Raw genomic sequence first — 25306 nt, 5'->3', positions numbered from 1 at the left:
CCGAAGCAAGTGGCGCAGTCCAGTGGTTCTGGTGCCCAAACCGGACGGCACCCGCCGATTCTGTATAGATTTCCGGCGGGTAAACGCCATCTCTCGCTTTGACGCCTATCCGATGGCCAGGGTGGACGAGCTCCTAGGATGCCTTGGGGAAGCCCAGTTTATCACTACCCTGGATCTTAGTAAAGGCTATTGGCAAATCCCGCTTGACGAAGGCTCCAAAGAGAAGACCGCCTTTGCCACTCCATCGGGACTTTATCAGTTTACCCGAATGCCTTTCAGGCTCCATGGCGCCCAGGCGACCTTCCAGCAGCTAATGGATCATCTACTGCGGCCGCCTATCTGGACGACGTAGTGATTTACAGCCGCCGCTGGGAGGATCACCTAAACCGGGTCGCCGCGGTCCTAAGAACCTTGCGGGAGGCTGGGTTGACAGCCAACCCCAAGAAATGCCGGATAGCCTGGCAGGAGACCACTTATCTCAGCTACACAGTGGGAGGACGACAAATAAAACCCCTTGTGGGGAAGGTACAAGCCCTCGCAGACTGTCCAACGCCAACAACGAAACGCCAGGTGCGGCAATTCCTGGGCCTCGCGGGGTATTACCGGCGGTTTATCCCGCAGTTTGCCTCAATCGCAGCACCTCTAACTGAGCTGCTAACCAAGAATAGCCCCCGACAAGTGCGGTAGACCCCTGAGTGCAAGACTGCCTTCAGGATGCTCAAGGGCTGCCTGTGTCAGGAACTGGTCTTGTATAGCCCGGATTTCAACAAACCGTTCATCCTCCAAACGGACGCATCAGAGACAGGCATAGGAGCTGTCCTGTCCCAGGAAGTAGACAGGGGAGACCACCCGGTACTGTACCTAAGCCGGAAATTATTCCCCCGCAAGAGGAATTATGCCGTGATCGAAAAGGAAGCCCTCGCGATGAAATGGGCCTGTGACGCCCTCCGGTTTTTCCTTCTGGGCGCCCCATTCACCCTCATCACGGACCATGCGCCCCTCCAGTGGTTAATGCGCATGAACATAGGCGCTGACTTACATGGGGCTCTGGGGCTTTAGCCCCATGAATAAATCCCAAGCAGGGGCTCTGCCCCACCAATGTTTTTTCTCCCCTGCTTGGAGCGCGCCGCTGCCGCCAGGGCTGGAGAGCTTCCCCCGTCCCCTCCCCGCCCGGCCCCAGAGAGCTTAACTGCTTGAACGCAGGCAGCTGCGTCTGTGTGTCTCAGCAACAGCAAGCTGCTGCTGACTGTACCATCTCCGAGTGGAGGGGGATGGGGAGGGGGGCCCGCCGTGCTGGTGGCAGCCCTCTCCTCTGCCCCACCCTGGAGGCTGGAGGCTTAAACGCAGGCATGTCTCTCTCCCTTGCCTTGCCTGTTGCCTCTGCTGCTGCCGGCTGCTGTTGCTTGCTGGAGCACTGGCCGGGGGAGGGGAGGGGGCTGTGCCATGCTTGGCAGCCCTCCCCTCCCCTTACCTGGAGGAGATGCAAAGGGCACTTCCGGCCAGGACTCGGAGACTGACCTCACCCACCTGAGCAGGTCCTGGGCTTCCGTGAGTGTTTGACCCTATGATTCCCCCCCAGCCCCCACTCCTGCCCAACGCTGGGGAAGGGGCAGCCCCATCCCATCCCCTCCCACCGTCCCCCCCCCACTGAAGCTACGGTGAGGGGCTGCAGGCTGCAGCAGGGGTCAGGGAGGCAGGAAGCCATATGTGAAGGCAGTGCCCCTCCCCTCCAGCATCCACCCACCACAGGGCAGATGGGGGAGGGGGATTCATAGACCTACCTGAGCAGCTGGGGCTTGGGTGAATTTTATGACACCCTGCTCCCCTGCCCCATAGCCATCACCATGCAGACCCCACTTCTGCCCCATGCTGGGCAAGGGGCAGCCCCATCCACAGTGAAGTTATGGTGAGGGGCAGCAACATGGAAGGCTACCTGTGATGGCAACCCCCACCCCCTAGTACCCATCACAGGGGAGGTGAGTGGGCTTTCTGGACCTGAGGGGCCCTAGGAAGGAACATATGCAGTGACTGTGGTGCAGAGTGAGTGTGCTGTGGGGGGCAGGGGGGAGAGGAGGGGTCCCTCCCCTGGAGCTTGCTGCTGCCAGTGGTGGTGATGGGGAGTCCTCTCTGGCCCTAGCCCTGGGGCAGCCTGTCTGCACCCCAAGTTCCTCATCCTCAGCCCTGCCTCACCCCAAAGCCTGCACCCCCACCAACAAGCACGCTCCTGCACTGTGAACCCCTCATCCCCAACCCCACCCCAGAACCCTCACCTGAGGGGAAAAACATGCAACTTAAATTTGGTGGTCAGTTTGGAGTATCATTGTATTTAGCACAATATTTGATTATTTTACACCCTTCAAAGTATGTAACTGGTCGTATACAGGTGTTTTCTCTGAATACTGTCTGTGTGCCTCAGTTTCCCCAATGTATTTCTTAAGGCTCTAGATGGTGGGATAAAGGGGTGTAATTGTTGTAAAGCCCTAGAGGGCCAGTGTGATGGTGTCTGCACAGAGAAGGGCTGCAACCCTGCCTCCAGGCAACTGATGGCCTGGGCCACTCTCCTGCAAGGTGCCAACTGAAGGTGTTGGAGAACAAAGAGATCAGGTGGCCTCCTAATGCCTGGAAAAAAGACAAAGGCCAGAGAGGAGGGAGAGTCAGTGCCCTGTGCAGACTTTCGGGAAGCGCATGGTGTAGAAGAGGATGCTGGGATGCTCTAGAACAGGGGTTGGCCGCAAGCTGATTTTTCATGGCATGTGGTGCAGGCTGAGCTGCTCAGCCCAACCTCGTTCTGGGGTTCCCTCTGCTGGCCCTTACTAGCCAGAGTTCCCGCAACCCCACTCACCTTGCTTCCAGTTGGAGTTTCAGCGCAGGCCCCCTGCCCTGCTCAGCCCTACCAGCCACCAACTCCACTCACCGCAGCTGCCAATCTGGGGTTCCAGCCTCTGACCTCCTGCCAGCCAGTTATCAAATTATAACTCAGAAGCCTATGTGCAACTTAAAGTATCTAAATAGGTGCCACCAGACATTGGAAAACTCAACAAGGAAAAGCAAAGGCAAGGATCACAGTAAACTAATAAGATCTGCATTTTAATTTAATTTTAAATATAGCTTCTGAAACATTTTGAAAGCCTTGTTTACTTTACATACAACAGTAGTTGTTATATATTATAGACTTATAGAGATACCTTCTAAAAACAGTCAAATGTATTGGGGGGAGGGTTGGGGTCGTAGTTTAGTGGTTTGATCATTAGCCTGCTAAATGGAGGGTTGTGAGTTCAATCCTTGAGGGGGCCATTGGGGGATTGGTCCTGCCATAAGCAGGAGATTGGACTAGATAACCTCCTGAGATCCCTTCGAACTCTAATAATCTATGATTACTGGCACATGAAACCTTAAATTAAAGCGTATGCATGAAAACTCAGCACACCACTGCTGAAAGGTTGGTGACCCCTGCTCTAGAACTACTCCATACAAAGACAGTCAGGACTCTGGGGGAGCCTCCTCTCTCTGAGCATACTGTCTCCAGGGCAAGAAGCTTACACCTTCCTGGGTCTGACCTCGGAGCATTCAGCATGCGCTGTCCGCACAGGTGGGGCTCCTAGGTAAGCTAGAGGGTCCTGCACCCCAACTCCACAGTCAGACGTGACTCTCAGTCAGTTGGTAATACAGGAGGCTTATTAGATGACAGGAACACAGTCTAAAACAGAGCTTGTAGGTACAGAAAACAGGACCCCTCAGTCAGATCCACTTCTGGGGCTGGGTTCCCCAGCCCCAAGTTCTGGGTGCCTCTCTCTTTCCCCAGCCAGCTCCAAACTGACAGTCCCTCTAGCCCTTCCTCTGGCCTTTGTGTCTCTTCCAGACCAGGAGGCCACCTGATTTCTTTATCCCAACACCTTCAGTTGGCACCTTGCGGGGGAAACTGAGGCACTCACACAGTATTCAGAGAAAACATTAAGAACATTCCCACTTCATCACAACAGGTACAACAAAGTATAATATATTGAAGCAGGCAAGTGCTGCTTCTGACTTTCCACTTTTAATTGACCCTTGTAATCTTGTGGCACCGACGTGTTGTAGCTTCATTTTATCCCAACAACAAATTCTTGATTTGTAGGACCATTAATGATCAACAATGGATAAATTCTTAATAAAGTTACCCAGAGAAAAAGAAGAAAAGGGTAATTCATCAAGTGATGGCCTGAGTTCAACACCCAGCTTTGAAACTGAAGTTATACAAAAGAAAGAAGCAGCAAATCCACAAGATGATAAGAAAAGGAGTTTTCAGCAATCTTGGCTATCAAGATTTAAGTGGTTGGAGTACAATATCAAATTAAACAGAGCTTTTTGCTCAGTCTGCAAAAACTGTTCTGAAAAGAAGATCTTAATATTTTCTACGAAGGCTGAACCAACATTTATTTCATCTGGTTTTCAAAATTGGAAACATGCATTGCGTGGTTTTACATCACACAAAAAATCCTCCTGTCACAAGGAAGCAGTAATGAAATATGCTGCTCTGCAATCACAGGTAAATGTTTCTGCACTAGTGTCAGCCAGTTACAGAAAAGAATCGCAGTCAGCTAGGATTGCACTGCACAACATTTTTACCAGTGTTCAGTACCTAGCTCAACAAGGAATAGCACTACGTGGACATAATGACAGTGATTCAAATTTGATGCAGCTCTTGTTGCTACGCAGTACAGATTCTGAGGAACTGAGACAGTGGCTCAATCGCACAAAATACAAGTGGATATCACATGAGGTTATTAATGAAATAATCGAAATGATGGCAATGATGGCGCTAAGAAAAATTGTGCAAAAGATAAAGGCTTCTAAGTTTTATGCCATTGTAATGGATGAGACTACCGATTTGTCAAGAAAAGAACAAGTAAGTTTTTCTTTAAGGTTCTTTTCTAGTGAAGACTGGGAGATTTATGAGGAGTTTATTGGGTTTTACCAAACTGACACAATGGATGCTGCTTCTCTTTTCAAAATTGTGGAAGATACACTTCTCAGGTGTGATTTGCCCTTTTCTGATTGCCGGGGGCAGTGTTACGATGGAGCCAGTAATATGTCTGGCAAATTTACTGGGGTCCAAGCCAGAGTGAAGGAACGAGAGCCGAGAGCAGAATTTGTGCATTGTGCTGCACATTCTCTTAACCTTGCCACGCAGGATGCCCTGCATAATATTCAAGAGTGTCGTTATATGTTTTTTATGGTGAAAGATCTCATCAATGCCTTCAGGGAGTCACCAAAACGTATGGCAGCATTCAGAGAGTTTCAGAGTGAAGGAGAACCTTCTTTACGACCATTGTGCCCAACAAGATGGACACTAAGGATTAGTAGCATTAAATCACTGCTCCAAAACTACAAGGCCATGATGAACTGCCTAGATGAACTTAGTTACTCTTCTGATGAATTTGGCTTAAAATGTAGTGGATTCTCAAAGCAACTTCAATCTTTTTCAACATACTTTATACTAACAGTTCTTGTGAAAGCCATGGGTCCGGTAGAAGAAGCTAATGCACAAATTCAAAGCCCAAATGTGTCATTGACAAGCGTTATGAAGAAAGTTGGCCTATTGCAAGAGGTGTTGAGTGGGATGCGTACTGACTCATCATACAATCGCTTTTGGGAAACAACGGTAGAGAAGGCAAGAAATCTTTATTTAGATGAGCCTACACTCCCAAGAAAACGCAAACCTCCAAGATGGCTCGACCATGGAAGCCTTCCTCACACCTTCAGTGACCCTAAAGATTATTTTCATAAAAAATATGTTGAGATCATTGATGCTTGCAAAGTTGCAATTGAACAGAGGTTTTCAACAGAAAGCTTTACATTCGCAGTAAAATTGGAGAAGCTTATAACTGAGGCAGCAAATGGCTCAAAACAGGACATTGTCCAAATAAGTGAAGCATTCCATGGTGACATCAACATGGAGAAACTATTTCTTCATTTAGAAACGTTGAGTGATATTTGCAGATTGAGAAATTGCCAGCTCACTTCAGTGAGTGAAGTGAAGCAATTTCTAAAACAAAATGAAGGCTTAAGTGACCTGTTGTCAGAAGTTACAATTCTCCTGAAATTATTCTACACAATTCCGACTACAACCTGCACCGCTGAGCGATCATTCAGTTGCTTGCGCCGACTGAAAAATTATTTGCGAACAACAATGAGCCAAGAACGTCTAAATCACTTGACATTTCTGCACGTTCATAAAAACTTTACCTCTGAATTGGACATTGCAAGTCTCCTGGATGACTTCATTTCAAGAACCAAACAACGACAAAAAGTGTTTGCTGCCTCCTAAAGCACATCACAAAAGAAGGGGCTATATTTGTTGCAATTTTAGAAAGTATTTGTTTTGAGGATTATTGAATAAACAGTGTATGGTCGTTTCCATATTCAAAAGAGTATTAATTACTGATATTCTTAGTTAAATAATTTTTTATTATAGTGATATTATGCAATAAAAAGAAACTTAAACGCTTATGGCTTCCAATCCATTTTTACACTATTTAATAAAATATATATATCATCTTACAGGGCCGGGGGGGGGGGAGAGGGAGATTACACCCATTCTGGGCCCCACTAAAAATTATACAAACCTGCCGCCTATGCGCATGAAGGGTAACAACACCCATATCATGCGCTGGTACTTGGTCTTACAACCTTATGCCTTTAACATCCAACACCGGGCAGGTAAGGACCATGCCAACGCCGACTTCCTATCCCACCTCGGGGAGATGGAAGGATCTGGCCCCGACAAGTGGGAGCCAGACTTGAGAGGGGGGGCGGAGTGTAACGGCCCGGTGTGGCTCCCCTCCTCCCCTGGGAGGGTTGAGCCCCGGACACCGGAAGGGGCGGGGCTACAGAGCAGTGAGCCCGCCCCTCAGAGGGTCAGGCGGCGACCCGGAAGCATAAAAGCCGGCCATCAGAGCTCAGTCGGAGCCCAGCCACTGCCAGGAGCAGACCTGCCAGAGAGAGCTCGGGACTGGGAAGCCGCTGGGGCCCAGAGCAGTTGCCCAGACTGGCTGGAGCTCCCCCTCGCTCGCTACTGGGAGGACCCGCCGGAGCTTCCCCGCGCCACATACGAGGAAGAGCCGCCAGAGACTTCCCCTCTCCCTTGTTGCTACCCAGAGGAACCCCTGGAGCAGAACTGGCCGGACCTCCCCGAGGAACTGCCGGATCTACCCCCCAGCCCGGGCTGCGAGGAGCCCATGCTGTTGGACTTCCCGGGAGCGGACGCCGCGGACCAGGTAGGCCCTGAGGGGGAAATTGGAAGTGGCCCGGGGGCAGCCGACCTCAGTCCGGCTGCAGATCAACCCATACCCATGTCAGTGTGTTGCGGTCAGGAACCCCACTGACCGTCAGCGGTGGTAGCCGCTGCCTAGGGCCCCGGACCGGGACGCAGTGGAGTGGGTGGGCCTGCGTCCCCCCTGCCACCCCACTCACGGGTGGCAGTTTTCCCCCTCACCCAACGCTCAGGTAGGAACCTGGGCCCATATGCCTACCGTTTGCTGCTCAGCCCCTGCCACAAAGGGCCTGAGCTCCCTGAACTGTTTGCTGCTCAGCCCCTGCCACAAGGGTCCTGAGCTCTAACTGAATTGTATTATTGCTCAGCCTTGCAGCAGAAGGCCTGAGCCCTAATTGACTCTGATAGTGTTACTCAGCCTTAAAGGAGCCGGGCAGAACCCTCGTAGGAACGACGGGCTGGTGTGGCTCCCCTCCTCCCCGTGGAGCGTTGAGCCCCGGACCCTCACGTTTACAGTGCCGTTCACAACTTCCTCTGTACGCGTAGCACACATTTTGTTGTGTCTGTTTCAAAGAGTTTGGAGCAGGGGTTCTCAAAACTGGTGGTTGTGACCCCTCAGAGGGTCATGAGGTTATTATGTGGGGGATTGCAAGTTGTCAGCCTCCACCCCAAACTGCACTTCACCGCCATCATTTATAATAGTGTTAAATATAAAAGTGTTTAATTTATAAGGGGGTCACAATCAGAGACTTGCTGCGTAAAAGGAGTCACCAGTACAAAAGTTTGAGAACCACTGGTTTAGAGTGCAACAGGTACCATGTTCAAACAATACCATGTCCACATGTAAACTAGGAGTGCAAACAACGGCATGAAAAATGAAATTCAACGTTAAAGGACAACTGGCTTTTGGAAATCATGGCACCCGAAACATGGGATGCCCTAGGAAGAGGCCTCTTGAAACTGGGAGATTTTTTCCTGTATTTAGTATCAGGGTTGAGTACAAATTGTGTTCTGAAGCTAAAGTCAAGGGGGAATTTACAACCAGAAAAAATGGAATGGAAATCTATCTAAAATGCCATTTAGTTCAGAAGGCTCATGTTGATGCACTTAGTAATTAATGCAACTGGAAACGTGGCTTTGGAATTCCGCATTTACTAGCAGAGCTCACTGAAAGAAAACAGAATATGTTGTGTAACCCCTTTGTAGTTTAGAGAGCATGGCCTCTTTAAATCTTTTTCCCAGGGGAGAGGGGGAGAGTAAGAAAAAGGAGGGAAACTCCAGGGGGCAAGGCTGGAGCTCCAGGGGGAGAGAGGGAGGGAGCATGGCTGGCCCTGGAGAAGGAAGCAGAGAGAACCTGCCTGAGGAGGACAGGCCCGATCGGGGACAGCCCAGGAGAGGAGCCCAGAGCAGCCCTGTGCCGGGGGGAATCGCCCGAGAAGGACAGGCCAGAGCTGGATCCAGTATCACGGCTGCCCAGAGCTGCGTGGGGCTGTGAGTACTGGGGCTTGTGACTCTGCATTGGGAACAAGGAGGGAGGCTGCTAGCTAGTTAAGTGGAGAGGTGGTCGCTCTGTGTGGCTTTGCACAGAGCGGCAGAAGACGGCACCGGAGGGGTTTGCTGGGGAAAGTTCACTGGCGCCGAAGACGACCAGGAGCACCCAAGACTCACCACTGGACTGGAACTTTGCTCAGGCCTCCTGAACTGTGTGTGCAGACGCATTGCTCAGTGTCTGCCCTTCCAGACTGTGCTACCACTGGGCCCATGGGGTTTTGGTTTGAATGCAGCCCTGTTTTACTGCTCCCCCTATATTTCCCCTTGTTGTTTTTCTCCTCTCAGCCCTCTGTAAATAAATATCTCCCTTTGTTATATCCATTGTACTTTTCCTGTGGGTGTGTGTGTTCACTCTGGGGGGTTTGGAACAGGTGCCCCTGGGGTGGAAGGGATTTCTCCTGCTGCATTCCTGTGCGCGCTGTCTCTTGGCCAGAGCTGCCTGCAGAGCAGACTCCATCTTGGCCACGAGGGTGCTAAAGTTACAGTTGAAAAGAGGGAACACTAGTGAGCAATTGACAATGTACTCATTACTACAAAAATAAATTCATCCGAGTTCTCTATACAGCACATTCACGGCCACATAGCCAAATGTTGCTCTTCCTACCAGCTAGAGAAGCAAGGACTGTGTGTTTGAATGTGCACAGTCTATTAATGCAGTAGTCCAGAGTGAGATCATGGCAGGTGTACCCAAGTCATGATTTCATACACTGATAGTCAGCAAGAGCACCGACATGGAAGGGGGAAAAAAAGTTTAATCTTCTACATTGTTTCAATCTCAGAACGTTTTCAGCCACAATGCAGTTGCTGGCATTATCCAGTTAACTGCATGCATTGCTTGGCACATTAAAGATATCATCATGCAATTCTATGTGGATTGCAAACAGGATCTACAGGGAATAGTGATGTTCGCTAGCAGGGCCAGCTCCAGGGGGCGGGGGGAGGAGCCGCAATCGGCACTTCTACCGCCGCCCCTTCATTCTTCGGCAGCAGGTCCTTCCCTCCGAGAGGGACTGAGGGATTCGACGCCGAAGAGCCAGACATGCCGCCCCTTCCCATTGGCCGCCCCAAGCACCTGCTTGCTGCGCTGGTGCCTGGAGCCGGCCCTGTTCGCTAGAGTGCAGCAGTGAGAGTGGGATCCGTGCCATAACAGTGGGAGCAGGTAAAATGTACTTTGCTGCAGGCAGGATTGGAGGGGGGGACACAGACTGCAGTAGTTTGCGGGAAAACACAATGCAAGTTTAGCGGCACCTATTGTTTAAGTTGTCATCATCTATCACTTAGTTTGAGCCTCTTTTTAAAATTTTCTTCTATCAAACACCTAGTGCTACGAGCAGTTTTTCTGTTAAATGTTTTTCAGAAAGCAGTAATAATCCTGACATAAAAATAACTTGAATTATATCTTTTCAAGTTCTAAAAACGGTGACGTGGTTTAAAAAATTCCAGTTTTTAGAACTTACTTTTTATAATTATTACAAAAAATCTGCATTTTTAAGTCAAAATTGTGGTGCAATTTATTTTGACATTCCGTGATAAACACAACAGCAGTTTGTCATAAATGGAATTTCAGCAACAATCCTCAACAATCCATGACCTTAGTAACACAATTCTCATAACTTCATATGCATTAATGGTACACATATATGGGTAATGACTTTCAGCAGATCAAAATGAAGAATATGGGGGTTACAATACACTCCCCCAAGGTACAGAATGTCGCACACGTCCATTTCAATACCCACCCTCCATCCCCTCCTTCGGAGTTGCTGGCAAGAAGGAACTGAAGCGGGGGTCAGGTCAGCAGGGCCACATATATTGAGCGCCACGAGGACACCACTCCAGGGGGCTCCCTGGCCAACCCGACAGGAGCTGCTGCGGGGAAACGTTTCTGATGACCATGCAGGCAGCACGCACGCACCTGATTGGAATGGACGTGAACACCACATCTCGAAGAACAGTTACAAGAAGGTGGGTAACCGTCTTTTTTCATGAGGATTCTGTGTTATATTAAACAAATGATTAACTTCAAACAATTTACACCAACTTCTAATACATACACATTTGTTCCCTATATACACAACTACAGATCCATTAAAAGGAAAAGGATCTAGTTGGTAGTGACACTTTCCCTTTTCTCAATTTAAACACATATCATATGGTTGCACGACATCACGATTGCAAACGTATCCAATACTATCTTCTTCCATAAAAGCTGCAAGTTCCATTTTTCCATACAGAGGTTTGTTTTATGGCCCATAATCTGTGCTCCACTGGTTGCATCACACTTATGAGCATTTAATCCACTTTTGAAGAGACTCAGTTTGTTTTGAAATGAAGTGACACTACTGTGGAGATCCACTACATTGCCATTTCACCCCTGTAGCTTCAAGTGGCCTGTCAAATCTCCAGTAGTGCAACAGGAGTGTGACTTGAAAAAAATCGTGTCACATCATGACATGATCACTCATAATGTGAACGTGCGTAAATGTGTAAAGGTTAACAGTTATTGATTAATTAATCTGGAATCACAATTACTTGTGTGTACTGTGCCACCCTATCGGCACCATTCACGCCAATTTCCGTGTCGCGTTGGTGCCAGTGGTTATAGGGCTAAAATGCCAGGACAAAAACAAAAATGACTTTCCGGTGTTGCCTACTGGCAACAAAGGGAAACGGCAAAAAGAATTAGAAAAACTCTCTCGTGTTTCAAGTATTTTTAAAAAGTCAACAAGGAGAAAGCGCTAAGCAATGCATTGAAAATGATTATTCATCAACTGATGAAGACCAGTCGAACCAGAGATTATCTTTATCAACTGATAAAGATGAACACTCCGACCAAAGATTATCTTTGTTAACTGATAAAGGCGAACAATCACAATCCAGCCAAAGATTTACCGTATTGTCCCGAGTATAGGCCGCACTTTTTTCCCCTAATGTAAGTCTTTAAACTAGGGGTGCGGCCTACAATCGGGATGTTGCAAAAAAAACAAAACAATAAAAATACCGGTATATGTGAACAACGGTAAGTACCTGTCGGGGTTGGGTGGGAGTGCTGTTCCTGTTAGAGGGAGGGGTTCGGGCACACACTGGGATTTCTTGAGACCCCGCCGGCCACCGCCGACAACCGAAGCCCCTGCAGGGATGATGACTGCGACCCCCCACTCAAAAAACACCAACTGGAGCAGCGAGTTCAACTGGGAGATCTGGGACACAGCCGGACAGGAGCCACCACGCCAACACACCACTGCTGGAGAAGCCCACAAGTTACCGGTATGACATCCCTGTGAGGCATCCTTAGCTCCCCATGCTGACTTGGGAGCATTACGTCCCTGTGAGGCATCCGTAGCTCCCCATGCTGACTTGGGAGCATTACGTCCCTGTGAGGTATCCGTAGCTCCCCATGCTGACTTGGGAGCATTACGTCCCTGTGAGATATCCATAGCTCTGCACGCTGACGTGGGAGCCGAGGGCGTTTATTTACTTTTACCGGTATTATCTCGGGAGGATACGGTATACAGGTACCGGTATTTCCAGCGGTCGATATTAGATCAGATGATTCTATGAGTCTTTGGTTTTTATGATTCTTGTATTTATGGTACCGGTATTTACCATACTTGTGAGCAGTTCACTGTGGGGGTGAATAAAGGGAGTGGGAGGGGCTTAAGTTGAGAGCGGGTTATCGGCTGTGACACAACGTGAGATAAGTTGTGAGGAGGGGGTTGTGTGATGAAGAAGGGGGCTGAGGGGAGGTTGTTAATAGGGTGAGTAGTGGGCACTGTGTGAGGGAGAGGTAGGCTGAGAGAATAAGGAGGTGGCTAAGAGGGTAAGGAAGGGCCGTGTAAAGGAAAGGGGGCTAAGAGGGTGAGGGAGCTGAGAGTTGAGGATGAGGTTGGTTTTTTTTTTGTACAGGGGCTAACTTAAAATACAAATATGGCTGATCATGTGAAGATTCAAAATTCAACCAGCCAAGGGAAAAGGCGAAGTTACGATTCAAACTTTAAGATAAGTCTTAAAATACGCTGAACAAGCAAGCAATAGGGAAGCTGTCAGAAAATACGACGTAGATGAGAAAAATGTACGTAGATGGAAGCTGATGCAGAAGAAACTAGAAAACTCGGCTTCTACGAGGAAATCGTTCAGAGGGCCTAAGAAAGGCAGGTATTGTGAAGTTGATGAAGTAGTGCTTCCCTTCATTCAAGAGCAAAGAAAAAATGGAATGCCTGTCACCCAAAAAGTCATACAATTGAAGGCATTAGAAATTGTCAGTGAATTAAAAATTCCCAGACATGAATTTAAAGCAAGCCTTGGAGGGTGCCGTAGATTTATGCTCAGAAATGGCCTCTCTCTAAGACGCAGGACAACACTTGCACAAAGACTACCTGTTGACTTCAATGAAAAGCTGCTTGCATTCCAACGGTATGTCATAGAGCTCAGGAAAAAACACAACTATCCATTGAGCCAAATTGGAAATGCCGATGAAACTCCCGTTTTCTTTGATATGCCAAGTAATACAACCGTGGATCAAAAAGGAGCAAAATCCATTCTTATGAGAACCACAGGCAATGAAAAATTACGTATCACAGCAATGTTAGCTGTTACAGCTGATGGTCATAAGCGGACACCTTATGTGATACTTAAAAGGAAAACTATGCCGAAGGAAAGTCTTCCAAGAGGCTTAATTGTCAGATGTCATGAAAAGGGATGGATGAGCAAGGAGCTGATGAATGATTGGCTATCAGTTGTTTGGAAGAGTAGGCCTGGTGCTCTTCTTGCAAAAAAAGCAATGCTGGTATTGGATGCATTTAAAGGACATTTAACACTTGATGTAAAAAGTAAGATTGCATCCTTGAAATCAGATCTGGTAGTAATACCAGGGGGTATGACATCCCAACTCCAAGTGCTTGATGTTGTTGTCAACAAGCCATTTAAAGACCATCTACGGCAGCAGTATTCTGAATGGCTTGTGGCTGGAGATCATGCCCTCACACCAAGCGGCAAAATTAAGAAACCATCAGTGGCTTTGCTGTGTCAGTGGATTATTTCTGCGTGGGCAATGATATCTTCAGAATCAATCATCAAAGGATTCAAAAAATGTTGCCTGTCAAATGCATTGGATGGTAGTGAAGATGATGTATTGTGGGAAGATCAGAAAGAAGTGGATCAGGAGAATGATGAAGAAAACAGTGGGAGTGATGTAGAAAGCATTGGAAGTAGTGATGAAAACCTGAGCAGATACCGGTATTGATGGAGAAATTGGCAGTTAAAGTGACTAAAATTTCTCAGAGGGATGACTTAAGAACATTTGCTAATGTTGTTGATTGTTGTGCAGGGGAGAGGGTGAGAACTGTTCCCATCAGTCTCCTTGTTGTCCATTCCTTTTCCCTTCTTTATTTACAGTATAACTACAAAATAGTTTTCAATATTTCTGAGTATATAACATATGCCGTCAAAAGCAGGACTACCAAAAGTGTTAAAAGTGTTAAAAATACTGGTACATGTCTTCCTATTCATTAAATAAAATACTGTTTTACTGTTCTACTAATGTGTATATTTTCTTTAAGTTAAAAAAAGTTAAAAATTTAATTTTTTTAAAATAGCACCAAACTTTAAGGGTGCGGCTTATAATCAGGAGCGGCCTATACTTGGAACAATACGGTATTTCTTCAGCTAAAGAGTCCAGAAATGAAGAACTGTTATCCAAATCTAAAACTGAAGAACAATTATTGGAAGGTGGAGAGACTGACATAGGATCGGATACAAGTACATGGCTGACAATAATTACTGTGAAAAAAGGTCCTTCAAAACTAGACCCTAGATTTGAATATCCATTTAAGTCAAATTGTCGATTTATGCCACCCAGTATGAAGAAAAAAAATGAAAAACAGGAATGTGACGTTATTGATGTAAGTTGGGACCATACAGAACATGGTTGCAACCAAGGTCCTGTAGTGGCATCAAATCTTATGGAAAAGGGGGTCATATAAGGTGTCTAAGACCAGGTTATGGATTGCTGGTTATGATTATGCTGTCTATATGTATGTATCATTTTGTAGTTAAAGTTATGAGTATTGGCTCCATACTGTCTGTATTTCAAATTTGTGCTGTGCTTGTGGGAGACATCCCAGACAAGTTAGTGTTAGCTCTGCCTAGCCTGCTTGATGGCCCATTAAGGACCATCAGCTACACAATTGACCCATTGAGAGAAGGCAGATACGCCTTGTAACTCAGCAAAGTATGCAGGGACTTGCCCATGTGACTCCAGATTCCATTTTGCTGTAATTTTCCACAGTAAGGACAAAGAGGTTCTACACCTGGAAAAAAATATAAAAGGCTGATGCCTCATCTCCATCTTGTCTTCAATTCTGCTTCTTACCTCTGGAGGGACTTTGCTACAAACTGAAGCTCTGAACAAAGGACTGATGACCCATCCCAGTGGGGGATGTACTCCAGAGACTTGATTTAAACCTGCAGTTTGCTCCATCACTGCTACAAGCCTGAACTAAGAACTTTGCCATTACTGTATGTAATTGATTCCATTTCACTCATTCTAGCTCTCATCTCTATCTTTTTCCTTTTATGAATAAACCTTTAGATTTTAGATTCTAAAGGATTGGCAACAGCGTGATTTGTGGGTAAGATATGATTTGTATATTGACCTGGGTCTGGGGCTTGATTCTTTGGGATCGAGAGAACCGTTTTATTTTATTGGGGTATTGGTTTTCATAATCATTTATCCCCAGGATGAGTGGCACTGGTGGTGATACTGGGAGACTACAGTGTCTAAAGAAATTGCCTGTATGACGTGTGGTTAGCCAGTGGGGTGAAACCAAAGTCCTCTTAGTCTGGCTGGTTTGGTTTGCCTTAGAGGTGGAAAAACCCCAGCCTTGGGCTGTAACTTCCCTGTTTAAGCAATTGGTCCTGAATTGGCACTCTCAGTTGGGTCCCGCCAGAACCACATCGTAACAGGGGAACAAATTAATAGATCGTGGTTAGTGTATTCACAGAGCGAAGATGTAGTTTTTTGGTCTTGCTGCAAACTGTCCTGTAACTTGGACATTCTTCTGGTAACTGCAAGTTTTAATGACTTGCGAAATTTGCATCAGCATTTGAAAGAACATGAAACATCAAAAAATAATTTATGCTGGTTGACAAATTGGATTGAGCTATCAAACAGATTACATTCCGGTACAACGTCTACTAAATTGAGAAATTCTACATTGGCAAGCTGTGTTGGAATGTTTACTGGCTACCATTAATTTCCTAGCTAAACAGTGCCTCGCATTCCGTGGATCCTCAGGTATTTTATATGAGAACAATGAAATTTCTTGAAATTGGTTAAGTTATTGGCAAAATTTGCTAGTGTTATGGCTGAGCATGTACAAAGAGTGAAAGGTTCACACCCATTATTTGGGTAAAAATACACAAAATGAGAATACAATTAATTTCTAATGGAGTGCGTAATGAAATTTTATCGGATTTGAAACATGCCAAATATTACTCAATTATAATTGGTTGTGTCAATAGTTTTACAATTTGTGAAAACTGATGAAAATGCAGAAGTGAAAATTTGTGAACACTTTCTAGAATTTACCAGTGAACGAAACTACTGTGAAAGCCCTCACAGATATAATTCTACAGAGATTGGAACACTATGGAATACCTTTAGAAAATATGTGCGGCCAAGGGTACGATAACATCTCAAACATGCGAGGATGACATACAGGTGTACAGGAAAGAATACTGAATTTACATAATCGAGCTTTTTTTCGTTCCTTGCCATGCACATTCGCTCAATCTGGTTGTCAGTGATGCCGCCGAATCATCTAAAGACGCCATTTCATATTTTACCACAGCACAAGCAATGTCACTTTTTTTAGTGCTTCCACACACCGTTGGGCAGGTCTTGAAGAAGCACCTTGAACAAAAACTCACATTTAAACCTCTAAGTCAAATTAAATGAGAAAGCAGGATAGACACTATTAGACCATTCCGATATTCATCAGGAGATATTTACGATGCACTATTTGAAATAAGCCAGGACTTGTCATATGATCCTTCATTTTGACATGAAGCTGAAACACTGGTTCAGAAAATGAGGCAGTTTCAATTTTCATGTTGCACAGTTATTCGGCATATTCTAAATCAAATTAATTTGACCAGGAAAGTTATGCAGAACATAACCATAGACATATCCAAGGCAAAGATGATTTTGAATAAAACACTGGAATATTTTTTAAAAATACTGTTCAGAAGAAAGATTTGACGAAACTGTCGAAGCAACAATAGCAGAAGATCTTGATTTTGAACCAACGTTTGGACCTCAACAATTCGTTCGTCCTCAAAAAAAAAAGACAGTTTTGTTATGAGGATCATGATGATCCTATTCTCAATCCATAAGAAAGGTTTAAAGTTGAATGTTTCTATTATATTTTTGGATGTAGCTATAACTTCCACTGAAGAACGATTATATCAGTTGCATGGTCATTGTGAAACTTCTGAATTTTTATACGATATTGGAAATATTAAAAATCAGTTTTCCAAAGACGACCTCATGAAGCACTACACTTAGCGCTCAGTACTGCTAACGCTGCTGAGACTCATGGAGTAGAATTGTATGATGAATTAATAACTTTATCTGAGCTAATAAGTCCTAAAACTTCTCCTCTAAAAGTATTAGCATTTATAGCAAGAAATGATTCTTTCACTCCAAACACTGCTACAGCCTTACACATTCTTTTAACATTACCAGTTATCAGTGGCTCCTGGTGAGCAGTTTCTCAAAACTGAAATTATTGAAAAATTATTTGAGGTCCACCATGTCTCAAAATTGTTTGTCAGGACTCGCATTAATTTCAGTTGAAAGTACCATTTCAAAAAGTTTAGATTTCACTGAATTATTAAAAGACTACGCAAGTACAAAAACCAGAAAAGTTCAGTTCATATAAATTGTTTTAATTTATGAGAAACTGGGCGCACCAGAAGACACTAACATTTTTCATTAGTGTATAGTTGAACCCAAATTGTTTGTAATTGTGATTTTATTAAAAGTAAATGAGTACACTAGTAGGAAATTGTTTTACTTCACTAACTACAAATTCTGTTTTCATTTTTTTAAATTTTAAACAGTCAAAAAACCAAAAACAAACAAAAACACATTGCAAAGTGTAAACGTGTAAAAGCCAAAAAACGGGTGGAGGGGGCACCACACATTTTTTTGCTTGGGGCGGCAAAAAACCTAGAGCCGGCCCTGCCCCCCACCCACTCATTCCTCCTCTCAGCCGGCTGGCTGAGAGCTCATATCATCTCCACCCCCCATCCTCCATCACTTGCAAGCAGCCTGCCGGGGGCAGGGGGGACAGAAAGGAGCCTTCAACCACTGCCCTGCCACTCCTCTGGGCTGCTGCTTCGGGCTCCCCGCCCCGAGTCACAAAGCCCAAAGCCAGACTGTCAACCAACCACCCACTGTGGAGCGGAGAGTCCCTGCCTGCCGCTCAGCTGCTCTGCAGCATAGGAACGGGGGGCCGAGCTGCAGTGCGCCCAAGTTTCCCCAAACCCAGCAACCCACATGCACGTTGTTGGCAGGTCAGATGTGGTGGGGCGACACCAATTTCAGGGGTCCCCCCAGGCACAATGTGCTGGGAACGGGGATCCCTGTGCTGTCACATCACCTGGGATGGAGATACTGTGTCAGCTGATCCCCAGTCTCCAACCTAGCAGACATGGCCCTGCCCACTAGCTCCTCTCCACTCCCCAGCCCACCCACCACGTGCTTCACCTCCCCTCACTTAAGGCTTAGCTCTCTCACTTTTAAAAATGAGTGCTTGTCCCCACCCCCGCTCAGGCTTTTCTGGCAGCCCTGTTGCCAGGTATCCAGTTTTAGACTGGAAACTCCAGTAGAAAACGGGACCTGAGTGTCCGGTTAGCTGTGCTGACTGGAAATTAAAGTCTGGTGTCATGGTATTGGGACTCAACACCACTGGCACCACCCGCTGGTCGCTCCAGGAATTAGCTCAGTCCATGGGGAGCAGCCTCTCCTGGTGGTGTCCCATCCAGCCCTCCATTGGCGCCTGGACCCACGTCGCTCCCTTCCGCTCGTGGCGTCCCCTTCAGGACATTGTCCTCCAGCAGTGCCCCCTAGCCCATTCTCACCCCCTTGCGGGGCTAGGGGCGCTAACAGCAGGTCTTTCACTTGCCGCACTGGCCAGCCGCTCCCAAAATCTAACCCCTTCCTTCAGGGGTGTGGTGCAGTCCAATATGGCCACTTCCCACAGCCAGTTGCAATATAAGGGGGAAGGGGGGGACCCAGTCCCGCCCGCTACTCTGGGTCCCAACCCAGGGACCCTCTAGCAGGAGCCTTCCTGCCCCCCTTCTCTCCCCTCGCTTGCTGTCCGCACTCCCTGGATCACTTCCACTCTGACCCTTTACACACTTCCCTCAGGGCCTGCAGGCTGGAGTTCCCTTCGGCTCCCCCGAGCCTGCCCAGCACTGCACTGTCCCAGGGGCTGGTCTCCTAGCTCAGGAGACAGACCTTCCCCGTTGGAGGTCTGGGAGAGACTGCCTGCTCCTCTCCTAGGCAGTCTTTATATAGGGCTGAGCCTGGCCCTGATTGGCCGTCACTTGTTCAGCCCTCCTTGGCTCTCCCACAGGCCTTCCCTGATTGGCTGCCTCTTCGTGCAGCCGCTCTGGCCTGACCTAGCCCAATCCTTCATAGGGTGGGGCAGGCGCCCCACCACATCCGGTTATAGGAGTAACCACATTAGCCTCTGCTCCTCCCACGCCCAACACCCACCTGTCCTGCTGCTGCTGCAGGGTCAGCTCAGCACAGAAAGAGATGACGAGAATGGGCTAGAACCAGGGAGAAGGTAGGTACTCGCTCTATGTGGGCAGGGGGGATCCGATTTACCCCTCCCCCAGCCCCGCTGCGCTTGCAGTTTAGCCGCAGCTCCTCCCTTGCTCCAGGGACAACCCTAGTTCCCACCCCGCTGTGCTTTTAGCTCCCGGCCCCTGCCTTGCTCCAGTCAGCAGGGACTAATCCTCCCCCCCATGCCCTACTGTGCTCATCTTGCCCCGGGCTCGCTCCAGCTGGGGACCAATCCTCCCCCACCTGCAGGCCCCGCTGTGTTCTTCCCTCTGGCCCCTGCCTCGCTCCTGTGGCTGTCTGAGGACCGATCCTTCCCACGCATGCCCTGCTGTGCTCTTGTCCCTGGCCCCTTCCTCGCTCTGGGGACCAACCTGGGCAGTCTCCTATAGGCCAAGCCCTGGACTCCTCCCCATACTCTATCAGTGCCCCTCACTCCTGATCTGCACCCCTGAGCCCTCCACCCACTCAACCCTTTTGTTTTATTTTTCGCCCCTGCAGTCATTTATGGAAAGGCACATGGTGTCAGTGGCATACCTACGCACTGTAAGCTACTGCAGGTGCGGGTGACGTGCAGAGCAGGATTTTATAAATATAGAACGAACAAATCCAAGTGATAAACAAAATAATGAAAAAACATTTAAGTGGTGCTCAAAAACGGAGGCATAAAGTAGAAGTTGAAGAATGCAAAAATGCGTCATATAAGCAGTTACTTCACTAATAATCGTACAGCACAGAGACTCCCGCTGATGCTAATACTGCTAGTAATGATGGTGAGTGTATAATAAACTAGTACAGTGGTGAGTCGAGACGACATTGATCATGGCTCTCAAGAACAGGCTCTTTCTTCTGATGAAATCATTTCACCAAATAAAGAACAGCTGCTACAAAACATGTCAGTACAATTACCCTCCTCTGATGCTGCCCTCTGGACTGTTGATGCTTTCACCCAACAATACTGCATAGACATGGGCCCCGATTTCTGCCAAAACCGGTGTTGGTAATAGAAAATATGCAATGTCATCAAGACAACACAAGGGCAGAACAAGGTAATTATAAATTTCTTATGCTTTTTAAAAAAATATATTACTTGAGTCATTTTATGAGATCAACTCTTTCCAGCAGGGGTTGACTTAACTATTAATTTTGTGAGACAACTGAAAAAAAAACGGGTTTTTGTTGTATCTATTTAAATGTACAAATATTCATTCTAAGTTGCTTGCTCCCATACTATGATCCCCTTACTCTCTTAATGCCCCACAAATGTGCCTGTATTCATCACAAATGTTGGAGAGGATGCATTAATAGTAAAATGTTTATTATTTTAGGAAACTCTGTGATCCAGCCTTCAACCAAGTGTCCCTGAATGGTGAAATTACTGAAAGCCCATGGCTCATATACTCAGGTCAACTAGCTGTCTTTTCTGTTGTGTGTGCAAATTGTTTTCCCCAAACAACACATCTGCACTGGCTACGAGAGGATTTGATTCATGGGCTCACACTGGCAGACTTACTGAACATTAAAGTTATACTGAGCACCAACAGGCTCTCACCACTTATGTAATGTGTTGATCAAAAACTCAATCCCTTGATAAACATGTAGCAGATGGCTATATTAAAGAAAGAAATTACTGGACAGAAGTGTTGAAGCGAGTCATAGCAACAATAAAATTTCTGACACGAGGTCTGGCTCTGAGAGGGTCTAATGAAACCTTTGGCAGTCTTAATAATGGCAACTTCCTTAGCTCCTTAGAGCTCTTAGCACAGTTTGATTCTTTCCTGCCCTGCCACATCAACAAGTATAGTCATGGCACAAGGTCACAGTCATGGCACATCATCTTATCTATCAACAATCTGTGACAAGTTCATCAAACTCATGGCTAACAAGGTAACGCAGGACACTCCGGATGAGCTAAAATTGGCTAAGTATTTTTCCTTCAGTGTTGGTTCCGCACCGGATATTAACCATGCTGATCAGCTGACATTTGCTGCGTACTGAATAACTGCACACCTGTAGAACGCTTCTTGAATTTTGTTCCAATTACGTCGCATACAAGTCTTCATCTGTTTAATGTCATCCGTGAAACCCTAAGTAATGAACTAAATATCAATCTAAAGGACTGCAGAGGCCAAACATACGACAATGCTAGTAACATGTCTGGCATTTATTCTGGTGGGCAAGCTCAGGTAATTGCAGTCAGCGAGAAAGCAGTGTACATCCCACGCATGACCCACTCACTACATCTATGAGGTGTTGCTGCTGCAGAGTCATGCACTGACGCAATAACATTTTTTCAATTTGTCCAAAAACTATGTTTTTTCCTCAGGTTCAACTTATTGCTGGGGCCTGTTGTGAGATTCTCTGAAAGAGGAGACATCTTGAGGCCAGTAAGAGAGAACTTCTCCCGAAGCACCTCAGTGACACAAGGTGGTCAGCTCGAAGGGAGGAACTTCACAGTTTATCATGCAACTACCACACAGTTTATTATGCAACTACGCATTTCTTCCTGGATTACAGACTAGTCGCAAAGAAGCAATGTTACGCCAGTGCTACTCAAAGTGGTGGTCCGCGGACCAGTGCCATGTCACGAGCCATTGGCTGCCAGCCCGCAATGAGTTTCAAGGAAAGAAGGAAGGAAAGAAAGTAAAGTATAATGAATTCCACCAAGAATAATTATCAGTCGATAAGGTCGACAATATGTTTTCAGAAGCACATATTATAATATTGATAATTATGCCATAATGCTACAGCATGTTTTCCATGAGACGCACAAGCGCGCTTACCCCACTTCCCGCCCCAACGGCAGTTACTATCGAGAAGTTGAATAAAGAGCATCATACGGATCTCTGCACATGTGTCATTTGGGACACTATCTGAACCCACTGATCGGAGAATGTAAGTACCAGAAGGGTCGTGCTTGGCAAAAAAAAAAAAAAAGAGAGAGAGAGAGAGAGAGAGAGAAAAACAACAATTTAAATAGTGCGGGCTGAGCGGGGCCGGCGGCTGGATGAACATAACCCCAGGCCGGCAGAAGGCTAAGAGAGGCTGGCGGCTGGGACCCCAGCTCGCAGGAGCTGGCGGACGGAACCCCAGACCGGCAGCGGGCTAGCCCAGGTCCCGGCCACCGGCCCGCTGCTGGTTGAGTGAATGGAACCCCAGGCAGGCAGTGGGCTCAGCAACAGCCAGGACCCACAGCCTGTCGTTAAAAAAAAATGGGCTCGCATGCCACCTTTGGCATGTGTGCTGTAGATTTAGGACCCCTGTTCTTGTGTATACACTGTACTGTGTGTACTGTACTTTATGGTAATTTTCACTATACGTGATTTTCCTCTTAGGCACTGACCTTAGAACCTAACCCCTGCGTAAGATGCGACTCCACTTTACTAATATTATACATTTTTCATCCTAATATCATAAATTAAGTATATACCCATGGTAAAGGAATTTATATTCATTATTTTTATGCCTAATTTACAGATGGCAAAGCAAGACCCAATCGACATATGAAGCGGTTGCTGAACATGGACGTAATTCTGAATCAGATGACAGCAATGTAAATTAAACCAAAGTATTGTCAACAAAAAACATTCGTTCTGACTTTACGTGGAAATATGACTCCTCGTACATTCAGTTCGATTTTGTAGCCACAAATAATGGTGGAGTGTCAAAACTGCAGTGCATTATTTGTGGTGATACATTAGCTAACGACACAATGAAGCAGTCAAAGCTCAAGAGGCATTTAAATACAAAACATAATGAAATTAGTTCAAAGCCGAAAGAGTTCTTCGAAAGAAAGCATGTTAATTTAAAAGGCTGTCAGAAACGGATCTTTGAAGTGTCACACAAATACTTGTGCTTTGTGAGCTTCTTAGCTTCGCGTTGCTAAGGCTAAAAAGACATACACAATCAGTGAGACGCTAGTGATAGGCTGTATTAAAGATGTCTGCATGGAAATGCTGGGCGAGCCGGTGGCAAAGAAAGTGGCTCAGGTGCCACTTTCAAATGACACTAATGCTCAACAAATTCACAATCTGGCTCACGATATGGGAGATCAGTTCATAGGACAGATTAAATTAGCAAAGTACTTTTCTTTGCAGCTTGATGAATGTACAGACATTGCTAATATGGCATTCTGATGGTGTATGTGCACCTTGAATGTGAGGGTGCTTTGAAGGAAGAGTTTGTTTTCTGCTTCACTACCAACAAAAACAACTAGTTCTGAAGTGTTCAAGACTGTGAGTGACTACGTTATTAACAAATGTGGGCTGGATTTCAAGTTTTGTGTAGGCGTATGTTCTGATGGCACTGCCGCAATGACAGGACGGCATTCTGGAGTGGTTACCCAGATTAAGGCACTTGCAGCCGAATGCAAGTTGATTCACTGCTTCCTTCACCGAGAAAGTCTTGCAACAAAAAAAATGTCAACAGAACTAAACAGTGTACTCAGCAAGGTCGTAAAAATTGTGAACCATGTAAAGGCGAATGCTTTAAATTATAGACTATTTGCTGCATTATGTGATGATATGGGAGCTGATCATAAACAGCTCCTACTGCATGCCGATGTACGTTGGTTATCAAGGGGAAAAGTCCTGTCAAGAGTATTTGAGCTCCGAAACGAGGTTGCCGAGTTTCTTCAGGACAAAAAAACAAATTGGTCACAATTGTTCCAAGATGTGGATTGGATAGCCAAGCTGGCTTATTTGGCTGATATCTTTGCCATCTTTAATGATCTCAACACCTCCATGCAGGGAAGGATGGCTTTGTGACTTACAATGGCAAATAAGATCGACGGACAGAAACGAAAGCTAGAAGCATGGAAGAGTCGAGCGTCAAGAGATTGTTATGACATGTTTCACAAATTAGCAACAATCATCGCCGATGCAGGCAAAGACCTTAATGTTACATCTCTAACAAACGTCATCAGTGAACACTTGACGAATTTGGCAGAATGTTTTGAGTTTTACTTTCCAGCAGATGATGATCCACGGAAAGGGACTGGATGGATCTGAAATCCGTTTATTCCATTGAAAGACGACTTAACTGTCACTATGGAGGATAAATTGTTGGAGCTGGCTGCTGACGAAAGGTTGAAGATGAGTTTCGAAACTACAACATCACTTGCTTCCGATAAAAGTGAAAGCAGAATATCCTGAGCTTACTGAAATTGCTCTGAAAACTCTTTTCCCATTTCCTTCAACATATGTTGAGAAGCCAGTCTCGCAGAAGTGTCATTAAGACAAAATACAAGAATAGTATGGATATTCATTCTCCATTGCACGCGGCACTGTCCTCAACTGAGCCACGACTGGATAAGCTGACGAAGAAGAAGCAGGCTGCCTTCCACATTAGTAAAGATTAAAGGTTTTAACATGCCTATCATTGTGTTAATAAAATAGCTTATCAATTAGATATTTTAGTATTACGACATTTTCAAAATTACTATGATTTCAATTTAATGTTACCTATTCCTTTCAACTTTTTTTAACCTTTATTCATTATAATTTTTGACTTTATTACTTATAATGTTTTAAATATCTTTGTTAGGAGACTGCTTGTTTGATTTTTTTAATATTTTATTTGTAATATTGTATTTGTTTACAAAATAAAAAATGTCTGCCAACTTTTATTATATTCATTATATTGTTTCC

At 46.0% G+C, this 25306-nt stretch overlaps 1 pseudogene; it reads left to right on the top strand.

Moving 5' to 3' along the window:
• Positions 1-6620: 6620 nt before the first annotated feature.
• On the top strand, positions 6621-25017 carry LOC123363298 (annotated as a pseudogene).
• Positions 25018-25306: the final 289 nt, after the last annotated feature.

Source organism: Mauremys mutica, chromosome 2, assembly GCF_020497125.1.
Source record: "Mauremys mutica isolate MM-2020 ecotype Southern chromosome 2, ASM2049712v1, whole genome shotgun sequence".
Classification (NCBI taxonomy): domain Eukaryota; kingdom Metazoa; phylum Chordata; order Testudines; family Geoemydidae; genus Mauremys; species Mauremys mutica.
The sequence above is the reverse complement of the archived record's forward strand: the minus strand, read 5'-3'. Positions and strand labels throughout refer to the sequence as shown.